Raw genomic sequence first — 20,955 nt, 5'->3', positions numbered from 1 at the left:
TTACAAACTTTTATATGATTAAAAAACTTACCACATCTCACAATTTTTGTGACATTTATTACAAATGAAATTTAGGATTTCATACACAGTTTACATGTTCTCGGATACTTTACTTGGGAACTACCAATAGCTCTGCTAGAAAGTTCAACCTCATCAACATTAACACATTTATTAATTAAGACACAATAACACACCGAATAAGTACTAATTCAGAAGTCAAACAACAAAAATCAGCTAATTTTCAAAATTTTCACAGGACTAGTTTCGATGGTTTTACCGAACCACCATCCTCAGCCGCAAAACCGCAAATGAACAAGATAGGAAATAATGATTATATAAGATAAGAAAGCCTGGACAGAAAATAAGCTAGTGGCGCCATCTGTTGATGAAACCAGAACTAAAACATAATTTCTTTAAAGGCCGAAGGCAAAGATGGATTGGAATTAGGATCGTTAAATAGAACAAAAAGATTTTTTTTGAATGTGAAATGACTCTAGAAAATCCACTTCTACAATGGAAGAGATTTTTGAATAATTTTGGCAGCAGAAAAATTGAAAGTGTGATTTTCGGACCAACAATGTTGAGCAACAGAAGACTTCTGTGTTTCCTTTTTTCTAACATATGCCTCATAGTCCTTGACGCGAAATTTTAAGGCTCTCTTAGTTTGGCCAATGTAAATTAAACCACACTGGCAAGGAATCCTATAAATACCCCAGGAATTCATATCCGGAATTCATATCCTTGAGTATGGAACTCGGAATTTTATTGATGGGAGAATAAACAACCCGAAAGTTAAATTTCTGCAAAATATGTGCAACTTTATAGCTAATTAATGGAAAGAAGGGAATGACAACAGAATTTTTATAATCTCCTAAACAAGAGTGTGCTTTTTAGTGTGTTGAGATGAGAATTTTTTAACTGCTTGATTATTGTGAAATTCAATAATAAACCTTTGAAACCAAATCTAACTGTGAGAGAAAAAGCTACAATGCGCGAAGTTCATTCAAACCCAGATATTATCATTTCAAAGGCCGACAAAGGTGGCCAGATAGTCGTCATGGATAAGAACACTTGCATCGATGGTGTCACTAAACTCTTAAACGAAGGACCATATAATCCGATCCCTAAAGATCCTTCACCTTCGGACTTGTCAAAAATAAAAACTGCATTCAAATCTTCACAAATCATTTCAAGGAACTTAAAACATTCTCTTATCCCATCTGTTGCGAATTGTGCCAGATTACTATATGCTCTTCCCAAAATTCATAAAAGTGGTATTCCTTTCCGCCCTATTGTATCAAATTTAGGTATTGCCTCGTATCCCTTAGCTAAATATTTAATTTCTAGATTTTCAACTCTATTAGACAATAACATTTGCACCATAAAAAATTCAATAGAGTTTGTAAAAAAGGTTAAAACATTTCTCCTAGAAATTTACTAATGGTTTCTTTTGATGTAAAATCATTATTCACCAATGTTCCAGTGGAGGGTGCATTAAGATGCCTGGAAACCAGACTTCGCGAATTTCATTTCTCTTGCATCGAAATTGATGAGCTAATTTCTCTCACTCAACTCTGTTTGAAACAAACACATTTTGTTTTCCAAAATAAATATTACAAGCAAACTGAGGGATTAGCCATGGGAAGCCCCCTCAGTCCCATCCTGGCTGATATCTACATGCATTATTATGAATCAAAATTGTTTGAAACTTTAAACTTCCCGACATGGTTCCGCTACGTAGACAATACTTTTACCCTGTTTGAAGGTAATAAAGATGATTTAAGTAAAGTTCTTTCAACAATGAATTCTATTGATCCTGCTATTCAGTTCACTTTTGAACTTGAGACTTGCAATTCTCTTCCGTTTCTCGACATTCTGGTCACACGTAACACATTCAACTTCAGTACTACGGTTCATTTTATTCCTATGTTTTCCGTGCGCTTCAAGTTTGCTCCTCCAAACTAGCCCTTGATGAAGAACTAAATTATTTAAAAGCAATAGCTATTGACAGGGGCTTTTCAGCCAACATTATTAATCAAGCAGTTAAAAAATTTTCATCTCAACACACTAAAAAGCACACTCTTGTTTTAGGAGATTATAAAAATTCTAATAAAAAATTGTAAGTTTTACAAAATAGGAATTAAAAATAGCAATGCTAAGCATTAAATATATTATTATTATATAAGGTCATATTCTGACGTTAAAGAAAGCATCCAGTTGCATATGACATTATTGTATGTGGAAAACTTTTCGTTCAGGTTTGCATTGTCATTCCCTCCTCCCGGGGGTTGACTCAGGCGAACGCCTGGGAAGTACTGGCTAGGATCTGTACCTAGGCAGTCTCAACCACGGGGGTATACAAATTATCTTCACAGGACTAGAACCCGAGTATTGTACTCAGGTTGGTTCAGGCTTGGCAGGGACCGTACTGGTACTGTCGTGTCTGTTCCTTCGGCTGTGGTGGAGCTACATGGTACATTTGTCGACTGAGTTCCCGGGGGTTTGACCCCATTTAGTTTTCGTGGCGGGGACTGACAAAGCGGACAGAGCACCTTAATACAATGTGGTTTTGCCGATGGAGTGGTGCCCGGAGGCAAGGTGACAGCGTTTTAAAATTAGCAACGAAGCGTTCTGGCCAATGCTTAGTAAAAGCCGGACGGGGACTGCGGGGGTTGCGCCCGCGAGAACGAGGTCCCACGGGTGTTGGACATTTCAAACTCTTTATGGATCCCGTATAATGAGGACCTCGGTGGGAGGTCCTTCACCCGGTGTGTCTGTGTCTGTGTCTGTTGTCATTCCCTCCTTTCCATCAATTAGCTATAAAGTTGCACATATTTTGCAGAAATTTAACTTTCGGGTTGTTTATTCTCCCATCAATAAAATTCCGAGTTCCATACTCAAGGACCCCATTCTGGATATGAATTCTTGGGGTGTTTATAGGATTCCTTGCCAGTGTGGTTTAATTTACATTGGCCAAACTAAGAGAGCCTTAAAATTTCGCGTCAAGGACTATGAGGCATATGTTAGGAAAAAGGAAACACAAAAGTCTTCTGTTGCTCAACATTGTTGGTCCGAAAATCACACTTTCAATTTTTCTGCTGCCAAAATTATTCAAAAATCTCTTCCATTGTAGAAGTGGATTTTCTAGAGGCATTTCACATTCAAAAAAATCTTTTTGTTCTATTTAACGATACTAATTCCAATCCATCTTTGCCTTTGGCCTTTAAAGAAATTATGTTTTAGTTCTGGTTTCACCAAGAAATGGCGCCACTTGCTTATTCTTGTCCAGGCTTTCTTATCTTATCTAATCAAATCATTATTTCCTATCTTGTTCATTTAAGGTTTTGCAGCTGAGGATGGTGGTTCGGTAAACCATCGAAACTAGTCCTGCAAAAATTTTGAAAATTTACATTGATTTTTGTTGTTTGACTTCTGAATTAGAACATTTATTAATTGTTCCAACATCTGACTGTTCAGTACCCGATATTTCTACTGAACCAGATGAAGCTTTACATTTACTCTTATGATTACAAATAGATTGCTTTGAAGTATAACACCTCTTACAAACCTCACAAATGTTTAAATGCTTACTTTTAATACCTCGTATCTTTCATACAACTATTAGTTCCTTCAAGAGCATCTGTGTGAAACATACTTACTATAAGTGAATAGAAGTAATCTGTTGTAAAATGAACTGAAGTAATAACTAACGCGAGGCGCTGCTGTTCTTGACGTCAACCTGCGTGCTGAGTGTTTCGAATGGTTTGCTTGTAGACAGAACGAAAGCTGATCTCGAAACAGTAAGACTGTTTTGATTAGAGTCGTAGCTAGGGTTTTCAGCGCCCAGGGGCAACTGAAGATTTCAAGCCCCCTACTGGTTGCCAATGATGGAAAACATTTAATTCTAAAATGTCGTAACATCAATTTGGCGCCCCTGGGATTCTGCACCCGGGGACAGATGTCCCCCCTTGCCGTCCTCTAGCTACGCCCCTGGTTTTGATGAAAATAAAGAATGGCTTATTAAGAATTTTTTGTCTTTATTCATAATGCACCCAGCCTCGGGTAGAGGCAGCCCGCAGTTGAATGAACTGTTTTGAATATATTTGATTTATATATTTTCTGTGTTCTTCGCAACGTAAGCATTTATATTAGAACTTTCAGTTACATCTGCCGAACCACCAAAAATAATAATTGCAGATGCTATAAAATTTCCATGATCAACAACATAGCTTATTTGCATTTTGCAGCTGAAATCTGATGATGAAATATTGTTCAATTAAGAGATTGAAAGAATTACACTCCCCTACCACTACCTCGGAACAAACATAATTGGATTTCAACCTCCAGTAGAGCTGTGCTTCGGGACACCCGGGGTAACTGGGCCAAAGGCCCTACCCCCTGTAGAACATGTTAAGCTATTGCGAAAAGTGGCAACAAATAACCTGGTCATAAGTCTTGAACTAACATGAATTAACTGTTCAGAAAATAATTTGTAAGGAGCATTAAGTAAAGAAACGTTAAGATATTTAAGTAAAATTTTGAAACGAGAAAAACTAATAATTAACTTACGAAATTAAAGCTAGTAAACATTCCAATACCAGAAGGTCAGAAAAGGCCGTCGAACTGGTGATCAAGTGATGTATGCTGAAATTATTCCCCAAATTTCAAGAGCATCGTGACTGCTCTAAATACTTCTCGAAACTTGTCCGCTGCGCTTTTTGTTGCTCTTATGCTTTCGTTACACACTATCATACTTCGTAAGAAGTTGTTTACTTTTACATCCTGCAACCAATTGACTTCCTTAAAGTCCTCAGGTGGGGATTGAATAAATTTTTGCACTTGCTCCTCTTGAGGGGTGTTCAGACTTTTTCGGGGGGGTAGCATTACTCCTAGTTGGGAACTCAGGAAAATCTTCATCTTGGGGCTTAAATTCTGCATGTTTTGGTGCTGGCTTCATCGCCGGTCGATAGTGATCTCTTTCGATAGTGACTTCAGCCACGATAGCTGCTCACATGATTTAACTTGCAATAAATGCAGGTTGGCTTGTCATCTGACTTGAGCGGGCATTCCTTGCTGCGATGGGGCTCACCACATTTACAACACCTCTCAGGATTTGTGCACATGTGCTGGGAGTGACCCCACTCCTGACACCTGTAGCACTAGACCGGCCTCTTCTTGTTGGTCACCTGTAGCACTGGACCGGCCTCTTCTTGCCTATTCTCGATTCTCACAGTAAAACTGAACATGTTGTTCAGCAGGTGAATGTTATTTCCAGCTTGATTCTTTTTCAATTCCAGGAGAAATATCGGTAGCTTCTCAAAGCTCCTTGACTTTCCTGGGCAGAATTGTTTCACCTTTAAAACAGGAAATTTTCTCCTTTCTAAGTCAGCAAATATAGCCACCTCTTTGATGGTGTTCGGCATGTCCTTTAAAATGTTCCTTAATGGTTTTTTTTACTTCCCAACTGGAAAGTGTGGTACGGTATTCCCTTCGCCTGCAGCAACTTCGTAACATTTCCATAGTCTTTTACAGTTTTAACATTCACGTAGATCGCTGTTGACTTGACATTAGCCTCAAATTCCTCTGCAGACTCCTTTTGCAAAAGTTCATCAATCTGCATCCAATCAACGCTTCGCTGCTGGAAAACGATCGGTGGGGGCGTTTCTTCTTGATTGGCTCCTCCTACTTCTGGGCTTTCGGCTACCTCCAATGTTTCATATCGGTTAGACTGCGAAATTTCCAGCCTTTCCTCTTTTTCCACAACTTTGGCCGTTTTCTTCGGCGAAATCCAAGCCCCATCACTGGTTTGTTGAGTTAAACCTTCAACCTCGCCCGACTGTTCTAAATCCGTCCTTGGCTTCTTTGCAGCTTGATCCTTGGGAGATCGCAAATATCCTACTAACTTCCGAATTCCATGATTCACATAACTGGATCAAAACCTTGGATGCTTTTGAACAATGCACTTGGCTTTAAAATTTATTCTGGTAACCTTAAGTTGCTATAGCGATTTCGAAAGGCATCATGGGGAAAAGTACACATTTTCGGTAAGCTTCCGGTATCAGAGTCTCAGTTATCCGTAAAAGTCTGCGCCGGTTAGCTCCGATAGCGTCGTTGAGTATCAAGTATGAACGAGCTTTGCGAGTGGTAATTAGCCAGTTTCAGGCTATGCTTTGCAAGTGCGTGAGTTTCAGTAATAATGCATATTTGTATATCGTGCAGCTCATGGAGCTTTGTAGTTAGATTTTGGGCGTTCCATAACGCTACTGAGATAGGCACAAACGATTTTAGTAAATTATTCATAATTGTTGGCATGAGGCATGGCTTCAGCTTCCTCAAGTTTAGTAGTCAGTTCTTGTACTTCCTGGGAACGGTGCTCCTTGCCTGGTTGTGCACAGTTTATGATGACACGTTCAGAAAATATCTTTTTGCCTGTGGTGGGATTTTTCTCTTTTGGATAGAAAGAGCATCCACGAAATGAAGCTGTGTGATTAAGTCTACAGTTTGTACAGGCAGCAGGCTCAGAGGGGAGTTTAGTGCACGTACGTGACTCGGGCTCCTGTCCACACTTTACGCACAGCGCAGGGAGGTGACATTTGGCTTCCGAGTGGTGGAAATTTTGGCACTTGTAGCATTGTGTGGAGCCCTTTCTGTCTCTGTATTTCTCAACCTTAATGTACAGCTGTATTAGGTAGTGCAGGTGAAAGATTGATCTGGAATGTTCGTTTCTGGCCAGAGTGACCAGGAATAGTGGCATACGCTGGATGTCATTTCGACGTTTCCGGGTAAATTGGGAAACCCGGACCACTTGGTAGCCGAGCTCTTTTAAGGCTTCTCCGATTTCGACAGGGTCGTAGTAAGTCGGGATGCTGCGAAACACCGCTTTGATATGCTTCTCATCTGGTAGCATGTGAGTATAATAGTTGATTTTCTTTGAGTCGAGTAGACTTGTGATCTGACGATGTATTTCAGATTCGAAGACTTTGATTTCAAAATCGAAGTCCCCTCTTATCTTGGCTTTGCAGTCAAGCTTTGCATTTTCCAATAAATCGTTTAGCTGCTTTCAGGTGAAGTCAGGATCTTGTATGATGATCGGGGAATCTTTGAGCTTCTCCTAGGACATTGGAATCCCTCGGTGTCTGCAGGTATGCTGGGCGCTTTTTCCAGGGGTTCCTCATTGGTCGGGAGTACCGCACTGGCCGGCGTTGTAACCGGATTGGGTGCTGGTTGGGGATTTGGTGCTGGGATGCATTCCTGTGGTTTAGGCGTTTGGACAGCTCCGATTGATAAAACCTTTGTAGCGTTTTCTGGTAATTTCGGCGTTTTTTATTTGGATTTGCTAATTTTCTTCTTGGCTGGAGGGTCAATTTCTGCGGGACGGTTGGAATCTTCCGCGTCATCTTCTAGAGCCGAGAACGTATTATGATGCAGGTTTTCAGGACATTCTAAATTATCACTGATGGGACTGCGTGTCTATTGTATCTCATCTAAATAAAGTCAGTAGAGTCCATATCCTCCGTTTTCGGTGTTTCCTCCGTAAGGGGTGGAAAGTCTCTAGGATTCAGGACGGGTGTTTCAGCAGAGATGAGCTTCATCATATTAGTCAGGATACGAAAAGCAAATTCGTCAGCAGGATTGAGAGTCTCATTCCTTTTCTTGAGATCAGATAATCTGCCATATTCGGTAGCCATTTGCTGGATGAAAGTAGCCATCTCGTAAGCAGGAATTAAGCTGAGAAGTTTTACAAAAATGCAGCAATAAAGATTCAGCGTAAAAATTGGCCTACGTGACTGCGTCTGAAAAATTTTAAAGCTGAAATAACTAAGAAGCACCAAGCAGCAGGAGAAACAGACGTCTTACTTTAACAGCGTCTGCGGTCAGAATCGAATGTTCTCCGATCGAGAATGTCAACTGAGAATGTGTGAGGGTCTAAGCCAGAGCGATGCGAGATATTTATACATGAAGTAGGCATGACGTCATCTCACGGCAGCCAATCAGCTGTCAGCACGACTCAGCTTTCCAGTAACCTCAACTTTCGTTTTTGCATCTTAATTAGGCTGAACAGTCCGTTCTTAATACAAACAGTGGCAGTGAAAAAGAAGTAGAAGTAATTGCTATATCCCTTTAAAATAAAAACTAAACCTTATGTAAAAGTTAGAATTATTTCAAGGAGGAGAGATGATGCAGAAAAAGGTTTACAATAGATCATATTTTCAACAGTATGCTTTACGAATGCGTGCGTTGAAAGAAATGTTTAATAAAGTAAACAAATAAATATTAAGCTTTTTTTGGTAAATTTTGATACTCTTTAGATCATAATTGCTCTTTATTTCATAAATTACGGTTTCATATATTTAATTGTATAATTTCTGCATGCTATCTTATCAGATTTAAATTGATGATCTATAATCTGGAAAAACCCCTGATTCGGAATCGCCGAAGTCCCGACGAGTCTGGATTACGGACTTTGTAGTGTATTTTAATTTAGTGCTGCTTTTAATAACTTTAACATTTATTTGGTTCAATAAATAAATGAACTAAAAATATAAAATTTATTGTGGATCGATTTTGTAATTATTACTCAAATTGCTTCATGTGGAATTACTCTTATATGCGCCCTAAGGTCGCCAAATTTTTCGCCAAATATTTTTGGCAAGAAACTCCATGCTGCCATATTACTATCTAAATTTTTTGTCTACATTTCGAACTTTAAGCCTAAAATGTCTCCAAAAACGCGGTTTTCGCACATGCAAAAACCACGTTTCGAATACACAATTTAAGCTAAAAATCCAAAAACAAAAACAAAAAATTTAGACAGCAAAAGCATAATGTTTCTAACCAAAAATATTTGACAAGAATCCAGCGATATGTTTAAACTTAATAAAAATTTACGAATTGCACATTCTAGGAAACGAACGAATCTACGAACTACGCACACCTCGCTTTAATAAATTAACATAAGAACAATAAATTTCAAAGAATACCATGTACACAGCGTTCTGTTTCAACTTTAATAAACATCTACGAATTGCACAATCTAGGCACTACGCACTAATCAACAAAATAAACTAAAATAACTAAAATAAATTTCAAACTATTCAAAAAAGCAACAATAAAGACAGAATTTCGTACTAAAAACAATGAACATAACATTCTACAAAAAAAAAAAAAAGAACAAGAATAAAATAAAATGCACTTACCATGAATGAATGCTTTTCCGAACAGCAGAAATACCAATTTCATACCGCCTTTAACATGCCGCCACATAATCACTATCCTATTTACATGACAGCCAGACACATTATCCAGAGAATTCATACTATGGTTCACAAATAAATCTTCAAAACCTTCTTTTCCTAAATCGATCCATCCAAAAAAATAGTTGTACCAGGCTCAATCCACTTTTTAATACATTTCATCTACGTTTCCCTACTTCTATCATGCACAGCCACTAAAAATAATCTCCCAGACACTCTTTCCACACCTCGAAATACCCACTGCCCCTCAACAGGATGGCCACGATGATATTTCCTTTTGCCAAACTTCGATTCCTCAACTACCACCACTTTATGTTTTCCCCTATCTTCTCAGAAACAGAGCATTGTACAGAGCAGACTCGTTAACAACTCCAACATCGTACCTTTTAATACTAAATTTCCTTTGCACACAATCTAAAATACGCGACTGAAATCTTTCCAACACGTCTCTCATTGCAACATAGGCTATTTCAAAACACGCACGACACGAACCAACGAGCAATTAAACTACTCCAGCAAAAGATTTTTTAACATCAACAGGGTTGCCATACAACACGCAATCGTGCCAAAACCAGATCAGAACACATTTGGTGATATTAGGGTGCATATAAGAGTACAGCCTATATGTTTATAATTTGTTGTTATAATGCCTATATGTTTATAATAATATATTTATAATTTTTATCACTTCCAGCTGATTCTGCAGAAGCAGCAGACTTGTAAATATGAAGGAGCTATCTGCTTAGTTACGCAGCAAAATTCACTACCCTGCGGCAAGCTTCATTCCAGTGTCATTAAGCTGTGAACAGCCAAGTTAATTATCTTCAGGGAAAGTGTCTGCACTAAGCAAACACAATGACATTCCAAAAAAGAACGTCAGTCAAAATAAAAACTTAATATCTAAATCTCGGAAAATCAGACAATTAAGCCACAAATCTTGCGACGAATTTTTCAGTTGCTCGGCTTAGTGTCACAAAGTTAGATGCCAATAAACTGAAAAGCTATGACAGGTACTGTATCATATCCTTCAATGAAATCTGTTTCAAGCAAGCTTATCAGATGATAAGCAAAATGATTGCATCATTGGATAAAAAGACTATGGTAATGATTTCATTGCTGAGTATGAAGGCTATGGTTCCTAGAATGAGCAAAATGGTTATATGTCAGTATGCTGTCACTATTAAAATTCTAACTTATGTATTATTACTTCATACTGGTCATATTAGGTTTCAGAATGTATGCTCTTTTTATATAGAACTATATAAATGTAGAAAATCTGAAAAGTTAATTTTATATGGAAAGCCTTCATGCAAAATTAATAGCATCTTGTTAGTTTCATACATGTTCTGTGAAAGTAATTGCTTCTGAATCTAGGATTAATGCATCATCTGAGATTTGAGACAAAATTTGTTAAATCAGAAGATACAATAAGATAAATAGGAAATGAAACATAAAATTTATATATTTACAGTAAAATAAATATCTGCGTAAAGTGGCGGTATGCAAAGTATAAGGATTGAATTTTTATAATTTTTTGCTAAAATGCTAAAATTATATGCTATGAAAATTTTATTTTCCTTAATATTTATAATTTTTCCCTCACAATTTTTTTCCAAGGTGTCTAAGTTTTAGCTATTTTAGATTTTTCTGTTTTAATGATAAAACTGTCTTCTTTATCAGCATTACATTAAAATCCATCTCATAATCATTTGAAAATGATCGAAATATCATTCTTTTCAATAGTTTAAGAATATTTTTACAAAATATAATTATAGAAAAAATGAACTGATACATTTATAGTTATATATAAAGAAGAATTTTTGAGAAGTTTTTTTTTTTTTCATAGCAGAAACATTTCATGAGCTGTAATATGTAATATTATAGTTAACCTAATATGTAAAAAGGAATGTTTAATCAAATTATTTTTATCCTGCTTTTAATAAAAATCACTGTAATTTTAATAGTTACTGAATTTAAAAGGGAAAGAAAAAACTACAGTTACTTCAAGACTCTTTAATAAAACAATTCTTTATTCTTGTATGAAAATTTTCTGTATGTTTAACATAAAATTGTATGCATGTAAATAAATGTTTTAATTTATTATTTTAACTGTGTTAGCTTCAATTTTTATTCTCAATAAATTTGATACATATATTTAATATTCAGCCAAAGTTTTATTAACCATGACTTTAAATGTTGATAAGCATTTTAAATCAAAAAATTAAAAATTTTCCTTTTGTGGGAGTTTTTTCATACAGCTCTCATTTCCTGTTTAATTGTAAATATTGCGTACTTATAATTTTAAAAAGCATACCTCCCTCCCCTGAAAAAAAAAATAGTATACAGATTCATTCTTAAATTAAAATTCAATTATAAGACCAATGTGAAAATGAATATAGCCAATGGAACAAAATAACACATATGTCTTCAATAGAGAACAACATATCTGTAATTCTCTTAGCTTCATTTATCCCATTATTTTCTTTTCCTATTAAAAAAAAATTCTGACTTTTTTTCCGTGAGTGTGCTCCAGCTAGAATTGTAATTTATTTCAAAAATTGAGAAGTACCGGCAATTTAAGCACTGGTGCTCCCATGGTTCCAAGTTAAGTTGGTCGGTAGACAATGATTCTGAAGTTCCTATTTTAAAATAACAGACGATAGTAATAGATTGCCAGTTATCTGCATGATATGAGGCTACTTTCAGATTTCCGTGCAAGCCCTCCAACTATATACATTGTAGCATATTCAGGTGTTCAGTTACTGGTGGATTTTTTTTTTTTTTTGGTAGAAAATGAAAATTTACCACTATATCTGCTTTGCTAGATTTATAAAAATTTAATCTTAGATGATGGTAAGTATCTTCTTCCTTCATCCTGAATTTCAGCTTTTTCTGATCAAAATACTGATCTTAAAATGAGTTGCATGCAGAAAGCCTGTATTCCGATCAAAATCTGAAATGTATTAAACAGTAAGTTTGAAAATGTCTTCATTACCTTGCTGTAGAATGCTTCTTGCTATTGCCTTCTGAGAAAGTAATGCTCATATTGTCCAAACATTATAAAATCATTTTTATTAAACGTACACAAATGAAGGAAACATATACGTATACCTTAAAGCATACCATATTTAAATGTAACTTACATACAATTATGTTGAGAGAGTGTATTATCATGGTGATGTGAAGGAATGAAGAGGAGAGTTACCAGTCTTAATGGTTCTTTACCGAAAATGAAACTAAGATTAAACATCTGTCAGTAAAGGTGGGCTTGTGTTCCATCCATTCCTAACCCTTCTGCTTAGAATTATATTCTGTAGCGAGTGAATGTACTTAATTTGCATTTGTATCATCCAAAGTATTTAATATCTAGGCTGTATATAATATTAACTCATTTAATCTGGCACTTTTTTTGTGCTCATTACATCTAATTTTATTAAGTGCCAGCACATAAATTATGAAACTGACAAGGAAAAAGATCAAGAGATTTTCTTTGTGCAGTCAAAAGTCTTTAATCCGGACCTTAAAGCTACAAACTTTCTGCGCATAATGCGTTAATGCATGCGCATAATACCTTTACGTATGCGCAAAATACCTTTAAGCATACGCGTTTAATGTATAACGGACAGTATAAGCTAAGCTAAAATTATCTAATTATCTATTTCAGTTAATGTTGCAGATTGCGTTGTTCCTTAATCCTCTAACTGGATCTGGCTTATTATATTTTGCAGACTGTTAGAGCAATTTTATAAAAGTAAGCTTGAACTTTCGGTTATGTGAAAAAGAATTTCCGATTCTGGAGTTGCCAAAGGATCTACAAAGCGAAAGCATGTTTCGATGTCCATCACACAAAAAGTGGAATTCCTGCAAAAACTGGATAAAGGCATAGCCTTCGTTTCTCTAACCATTCCGAAATCTGTTTATCAATTTCACGCTGCTCGGCGGGGGGGGGGACGTCGCGGCGCGCAATGAACTGGAAGTTGATCTGTCAGCACTATCCTTATCTTCAGGCAGAGTCGTAGCTAGGGTTTTCAGCGCCCATGGACAACTGAAGATTTCGCGCAGCCTACTGCATGCCAAGGATAGAAAACATTTAATTCTAAAATGTCGTAACATCAGTTTGACGCCCTGGAATTCTGCGCCCGGCGACAGTTTCCTCCCCTCTAGCTACACCCCTGTCTTCAGGGCAGATGTTTTTATTTTATTCGGGTTATAATTCCTTACTAAATGTAGTATTTCATCTCGATGTACTCCATCTTTGATATGATTTAAACAAATTCCTCGTCATTATACATATCACGAATACACATCAAGTAGTTTTCTGGTTGAAATTTTCTAATTTCGACTATGCGTAATGTATGCTTTACGCATGCGCGCGTGGAAAGAAATGTTTAATAAAGTAAACAAATAAATATTAAGCTTTTTTTTTGAAAATTTTGATGCCCTTTAGATCATAATTGCTCTTTATTTCATAAATTATGGTTTCATATTTTTAATTTTATAATTTCTGCATGCCGTCTTACCAGATTTAAAGTGATGATCTATAATCCGGAAAAACCGATAATCCGGAATCGCCGAAGTTCCGACGAGTCCGGATTAAAGACTTTTGACTGTATAACAAAAATTGGGAAAAGGATTATAAGAATATTTAAAATTAAGATTATTGGTATTTTACCAATAAGGTAACATAAACAGACTTTCATTAAAATAAATACAATGTGTTATCATCCAATTCTTTATCTGGTAGTTCTTTCACCATTTGCTGGGCAGTAAAGTCGCTGTTGCATCATCTAAAGTATTTAATGCCCTGGCTATATATAATATTAATTCTCCTAATTTAGTACTTTTTTGTAGTCATCACATCTTATTTCATCAAATGCCCACAAATAAATTCTGGAAGCAACAAGGAAAAAGATCAAGAGGTTATGTTTGTATAACAAAAATTAGGAAAAGAATTATAAGTGTTTTAAAATGAAATATTTGGGTATTTTAGAAATAAAATAGCATAAATAATCCGACTTTCATAAAAATTAAAGCAGTGTGTTATCATCCAGTTCTTTAACTGAGGCTCACCAGTAGTTGAGTAAGTAAAGTTGCTAAATACTTGGGTTGCATTTCAGACAAATGGGCTACTGCATGGGTCTTTCCATGATTTCCCTTATGAATAATGCGAATAAAGTCCTCTACAAAGGCATCGCTCCCCTTACGCAGATAGCCCTCGTCTGCTTTACCATAATCAAATAAACCAAGCCCAACCTTTTTGTTAATTGATATGTTTGTTGTAAAAGGAAATTCTAAAGAAGATCTAGTATTTGCTTCAAAAATAGCGCAAATATACCATGCAGTTAAAACACAATCATCCCTAAAAGTCACTTGATTACAGTTTGAAATTAAATTAAAAAATTGACAAGATTTCAAAGCAGCTTCAAAAATGTCATGTGGTAGAACACAGTCTAATGCAGATAAAAAAAATATGTTAAAAAAAGTTTTAAAAAGTCATTAGAGGAGTAATTTTAAATAAATTAAAAATTCATGACCCACCTCTATAGTTTTGTCTTTATACTGATGCTTCAAATTGGTGAAAAAAATTAAAATATGCATGTGTTCAATATTTTAATATGGAATTTGGTGCGGAGAATTACGTAATTGACGTTTTTGAGAATCTAGATAAACGTGTAGATAGAATTACTGTATGAAAAATTTGCAATTAGAATGAACAAGAATTTCTTGTTAGACGACAGATAAAGCAAATTGTAGCTTTGGAATAAGGCTTTTCTTATATACTAACATTAAATGAAGGTGTTGGTAAAGCTAATTGCGATGCTCACGTTGTATCTAATATAGCAAATATGCTATGGGAAACTTGAATTTGGACAGGCAGTATACTGTCCTAAAAATCTATGGCCCTTTTTCACTGTCGACAAAGAGACGTGAAACTTAAGGCATTTATTTGTAAAAACAGAATTATGGGAATTTCGTAGACATGTGCCTAATAAACGGCTTTCTTTGAAACCATGCATTGAAAGAATTTTAATTTTGTACAACAGTTACAGGACTTGATGAGTGGAACTTAGTAACTTAGTAGTGTAAGTATTGCTTAGTTGGCAAAAATTTTTCCTTTATGTTACCTGTTGAAAAAAAAATTATAGTCTTCTACAGTTCCTGGTTATGAATATATGATCTGATTAAACTGATGTAAGCATCATGCTTAGCACTCATGAATATGAAAGTTATTACTTTCAATTTGATGTTTGGGTCCTATATCAATTAAAAGAGGGACACATAACAGTTTGCTTTGACTTCTGCAGAAATTGGAATGTATGTTAATTTACAATTTTTTCTGTTTTCTTTACACATGATATTTTCTTGAGAATATCAGCACCTTGCATTTGATTCTCACATATGTAAATGTATTATTACTGTTTTTGCTTTGAAAATTGTTGATTCTTTTCCTTCTAATTCAGGAAGATTTTCATCTTTTCGTAGCTGATTACTCTTAAACCTTTTCCCATGGGCTATAAGGACCAATTTGTTTTTAGTATTAGGGCTATTTAATCAGCTATTTTTAGAGGAAGGAGCAGAAAAACAAATCAAAACAGTTTTACACTTCCTACTCCATATTAAAAAATAAATTTTAAATCTCCATAATTTACTGAAATTTCTTGAAATGCTTTTAAAGTAGCATTTATGTTCCAAACCACTGGAAAAGGTTAAGTACAGCTGGTTTCTGCATTAAATTTCAAGCAGGTTGAATTACAGGTCTTACTTATATATTTATTTACAGGTCTGAACTATATGTTGAAATTTAGTGGTGAAATATTGAATAACAATAGTTCTTGTTTATGGTTCTTTGCCAATATTTTTACGTGATTCAAGATGAAGACAACAGATTTTACATATCGTAAATTCAAATACATTTTACTTATATCATAATTCATAATTTTTCATTACTTACATATGAATGAATGGACTCATTCGCATATTTCTTTGAGAGATGGGGAAAAGCCCAAACTCTCATTTGTTTGCAAAATTTCTTTAGAAGTTAATTACTTAAAACACTGAAAGCTTGTTACCTTAAACTGCATGTACGTACACTGCTCAAACCAATTACGGAATATTATGATTTTGGATATAAACTGCGGAGATGAGGAAATGTTTTGGAGACTGATATATGATGCATAGGGATTGAAAGATATGAGAAAAGAAAAAGAAGCAATGAGCAAGCAGTAATTAAAATTTATTAGTGATATTTGTCAGTAAACAAAAATCGCGCAATTTGTGCATATTATACAAGCAACCAAAAGTCTAATTTTTTGGATACAAATAAGTTTCAATAAGGGGTATGTTTTCCTCTGACCGAAGGCAATGTCACACTCCTATGAGGCATAAATCAAGAAGCTATCATTGAGGGACCGGGGTATTCTCTCCCACTTCTGTAGAAGACAGCTTTCAAACTGCTGAATTATTTTTGAGGGTCTTAGGTGACTAGCAACTCTTCTGTCCACTAGCTGAGCACACTGTGAATGGCGTTACCATCCATGAGAATGAATTCAGCTCAGATTTGTGCGGCGTAAAGAACCACAATAGGTCTGGGGATCTCGTTCCTATATTGCTGAGTCATTACTGCTGCATTCCTAAAACGTGCAAGTCGTTGCAAGCAACTGATAGAAATACCGGCCTAGAACCATTACCCCATCTCTGCCAAATCAGACACCTCATACTAATATGCAGGAGTATTCCATATACCAGATTCTCTCAAGATAAGAATCTGCTAACTGTTAGATTGTACTCTAACGCAGGACTCATTTGTGAAGAGTAATTTGCTTCATTCATATAGTCTCCATCTGAGATGTTTCTCTGCCCACCTTCTGTGGGCACCATAGTGGTCCTGTGTCAACAACACAAACCATGTCTACAAGCATACGAACCCACAGGATGGAGTTGGTTTTGAACAGTTTGAGTCGAAACTCTGGTACCAGTAGCCCTTTGAAGATGCTGTTGCAAGAAAGTGGTGTTCACAGTGGTTTCGTCTGGCCATTAGTGTTAAATGCCAAACCTCACTTTGTGTTACTGCAGGAGTACGACCTTGTCCGGATCGTTAAAAACATTTCCTAATTTCCCTAAACTGATTCTATAACACTAAGAAACTTTTAATGCTTCTGTTACAATGGAATGCATTTGACCTGCTTCTAAATGACAGATACCCTCCAGGCTACCGATTCAACTAAGACATCTTGCTGAGACATCGCATTTACTGTTGCAAAACATTCAGTGCATGTCATTTTTTAAAATCTCCTCCTATAGAAAAAATGCTGCAGGTCGCTTTTCACTCCTTACCTAAAGCTCATAGTTTTCGATGTCACAGACAAAACTTGCATATTCCCAACTTTGTAAACATTATAATTTCTCCTTTTAACCAATTCTATATCAATTCTATTAAAAAAGTTGTCAATTATATGGTTATTTCATACCGAACTCACAATATCCCTAATTGTTTTGAGCAGTGTATTAGCTCCCAGTGTATTCCCTACTCATGAAAATGGAGTTTAACTCCATTACCATGAGTAGAGCTACCATTTGTGCTGTGATTTCTCAAAATGATTTGAGTAAAACTATGTCGAGAAACAGTGCCAGTGAAGTCTCACATTTTATTTTAACAAATTTATAACCTTCATCTTGCTTTGGGCATATACCTGCAATTCTAATATTAAATTTCATACACAACTGTAAACAAATATAGTGATTTATGATACATGTTTTCTCCTGTGCTATGATATGATATATATATTTTCTCCTGGACCTACCTTAAAAAAAAACTGAATTGGCTACTGGAATCATTATGATTACAATGAAATCCAGATTATCTGAGATAATATGAGATATAATGTCACTTTAAATAACTGAAAACCCTGAAGAAAAAGAGGGAAGCGAATACTTCAGATGAAAAATGTATGGATCGAAAAAATTATATAATATGGTAAAATATAACATTTACATCACTTGTTTCTTTGTAAATCCAATATTATTTCAGCACAAATGAATACACATTTTCCCACTTATTTCTGTAATACAACATTTAAAATGCACAGCAGTTTGAAAAATGAAAATTTTCATTTTTATACCTAACTTTTTAATATAAATAGATTGTCACACTATTTTTTTTTATCTTTCTTAAAAATGTTCTTTAGAACTTTTTATTTGCTGCTTTGTTACAATTGTACTGCATCTGTGTCAGTATCACAGTGCTGACAGCTATATTATTTTTTCTGCTACTCAGTATAAGCAGTGCTTAAATTGCGCCGGAGCCCGGCTCCGGTACTTCTCAATTATTAAGATAAATCACAATTTTAGCCGCAGCACTAAATAATATGAGCTCCGGTACTTCTTTTTATAAAACTGAACCACAATTTAAAGGGAAAAAATTTTAGAATTCCTAACGTTTTAGTTTAACAATAAGCAGACCTAGCAATACTCTCCCTAGAAATACGAACTCATGAGAACATGAGACGTTCAAGTAAAGTCCCCTCACTCACATGCGAAACCTTTCCCTTTAAGAAGGGCAATAAATTTGGGGAAGTTTGTTTAGGAACACGTAAATTTCTCGCCATGCCATCGTATCTAGTGTATTGTTATCTATGCTTGCTGTTAGTTATCCTTGCAGGAAGGAAAATTTGTGTTCTTAAATGTGCGTTAAGTGACAGCGAGTACAATAAGAGTGAAATACTGATATAAACTGCTCACGCACGTCCTATACTTCGTCTTCCCACAGTATCCACTATGGGGGGGGAAGCGCAACCAGCAACTTTACTTTCATCCTTAGGAGTCAGATTCAGGACTCAATTCACCCCTGACACACATCTGCTTGATGGCTATAAGTATATCAGCAGAGAGCCGCGGTCAAAGAAAACGTTCTCTCTCACAAGATTCTCCTCATTTTTGTTTCCACCCACTCATACCCTCATTCTGTTTCGCCCTGGAATTTTTATCAGCTATACTTTAAGTATATTAAATTTTTGTGATGATAAAAGAACTCCCCCCTCTACGATCAGAGCTAAAATCGGCGCCGGTGCTTCTTAGTTTTTGTAATAAATCATAATTATAATAATTATCAATTAAATTACAATTAATTATATAATAATTATTGATTAAATAACAATTTATAAACATTAATTAAATACCTATTAATTAACTTTATAATAATTAACTATTTAATTTTAAAATTATTAATGAGTTTAATGGTCATTTTATTTATATCTTTACTCGTGTTCCTCTTTGCCGACGGTCTTCCATAGGGCTCCGGCACTTCTAATCTTAGAAATTAAGCCCTGAGTACAAGAAAATGCTGGTCTGTTGCATTAGAAGCATCCACAAGAGAAATCATAACAAAGCTTCAATGCTTTACGAAGAAAAAAATATAGTATACTAAATGCCTGACTATCCAGCATACAACTAATCGGAATATTTTAAAATAGTAGAAACATTTTATAAATGAAAACTTTTAACCATCATATATCAGGTATAGGACTACCATTCAAAACAAACAGAAACTGCCACCAAACAGTGCCAATACTGGATAAGCATGAACACTGCAATGCAAATGTAAGATTTTTGCCTAGGTTTTATGCAAATCAATTAATTTTTAATAATCTAGTTGAGTTTTTGTGAAGCATTATATTAGTTAACTGTCATTTATCTGTTTATTACCCTGCCCATTTTGAAAAAAATATTAAAATTTGGGATCTGCCCTTGACAGACCAGCATGTATTGGAACATTAAAAAAATACGTGTTCCTAGCATCAAGAAAAGTGTGGGTTAATAAAGACAATACACAACTTTTTTTTTAAAATAGATAAACAATGTTGACGAAACATGAAAAATTATGGCAAGTTCTTTTAATGTTACATATGTAATTTTCATGTCTTGATTATCTAAAGAGCTATCAGTTCTAGCAAAATTCTGCTGGAATGATTGGTCCAAGTCTGGCCAGATTCCTATTAACTTTCATGGTTGACGGGATTTCATTATCAGATAAGACGTTTTACTTTCCTATGTTTAAGGCCTATGAATAAGAGTCACCTTTAATAAGTGAAATGGAAATTTTTAGAAGTCTTATATAATATTAAATGTACGCGTTTGACATTCAAGCTGAAAACAAATATGATGAATGTTTTTAAAAGCCTAGACACTGAAATTTTTTTTTCTAGTCATGTAGTTTTTCTATTGTGAATTGGATATTTTATGTGCTCAAATAATCAGAATTTTCACATATAAAGCATTTCTTGAGCTTTGGGGACAATTTAGCTTTTACTGTACAGTACAAAGTCCATAATCCGGACTCTTTGAGACTTCGGCGATTCCGGATTAACGGTTTTTTCGGATTATAGATCATCAACTTAAATCTGGTAAGATGGCATGCAGAAATTATACAATTAAAAATATTAAACCGTAATTTATGAAATAAACAGCAATTATGATGTAAAGGGTACCAAAATTTACAAAAAAAAGCTTAATATTTATTTGTTTACTTTATTAAACATTTCTTTCAATGCAAGTTGTTTAAGTTGCTTCGTTTTTTGTGCTAATACTTTCTCTTTAATTCTATAAACAGACATAATTTCTTGTTCAGTTACAAACTTCCACCATTCAAGTTCTGTAATTGCCGTGTCGAGAATACCGACTAACTTGTCAATCTAAATTTTTTTCG

Source organism: Stegodyphus dumicola, chromosome X2 (assembly GCF_044657685.1).
Source record: "Stegodyphus dumicola isolate Sdum_Otavi_A_Nest chromosome X2, ASM4465768v1".
Taxonomy (NCBI): Eukaryota; Metazoa; Arthropoda; class Arachnida; order Araneae; family Eresidae; genus Stegodyphus; species Stegodyphus dumicola.
The sequence above is the reverse complement of the archived record's forward strand: the minus strand, read 5'-3'. Positions refer to the sequence as shown.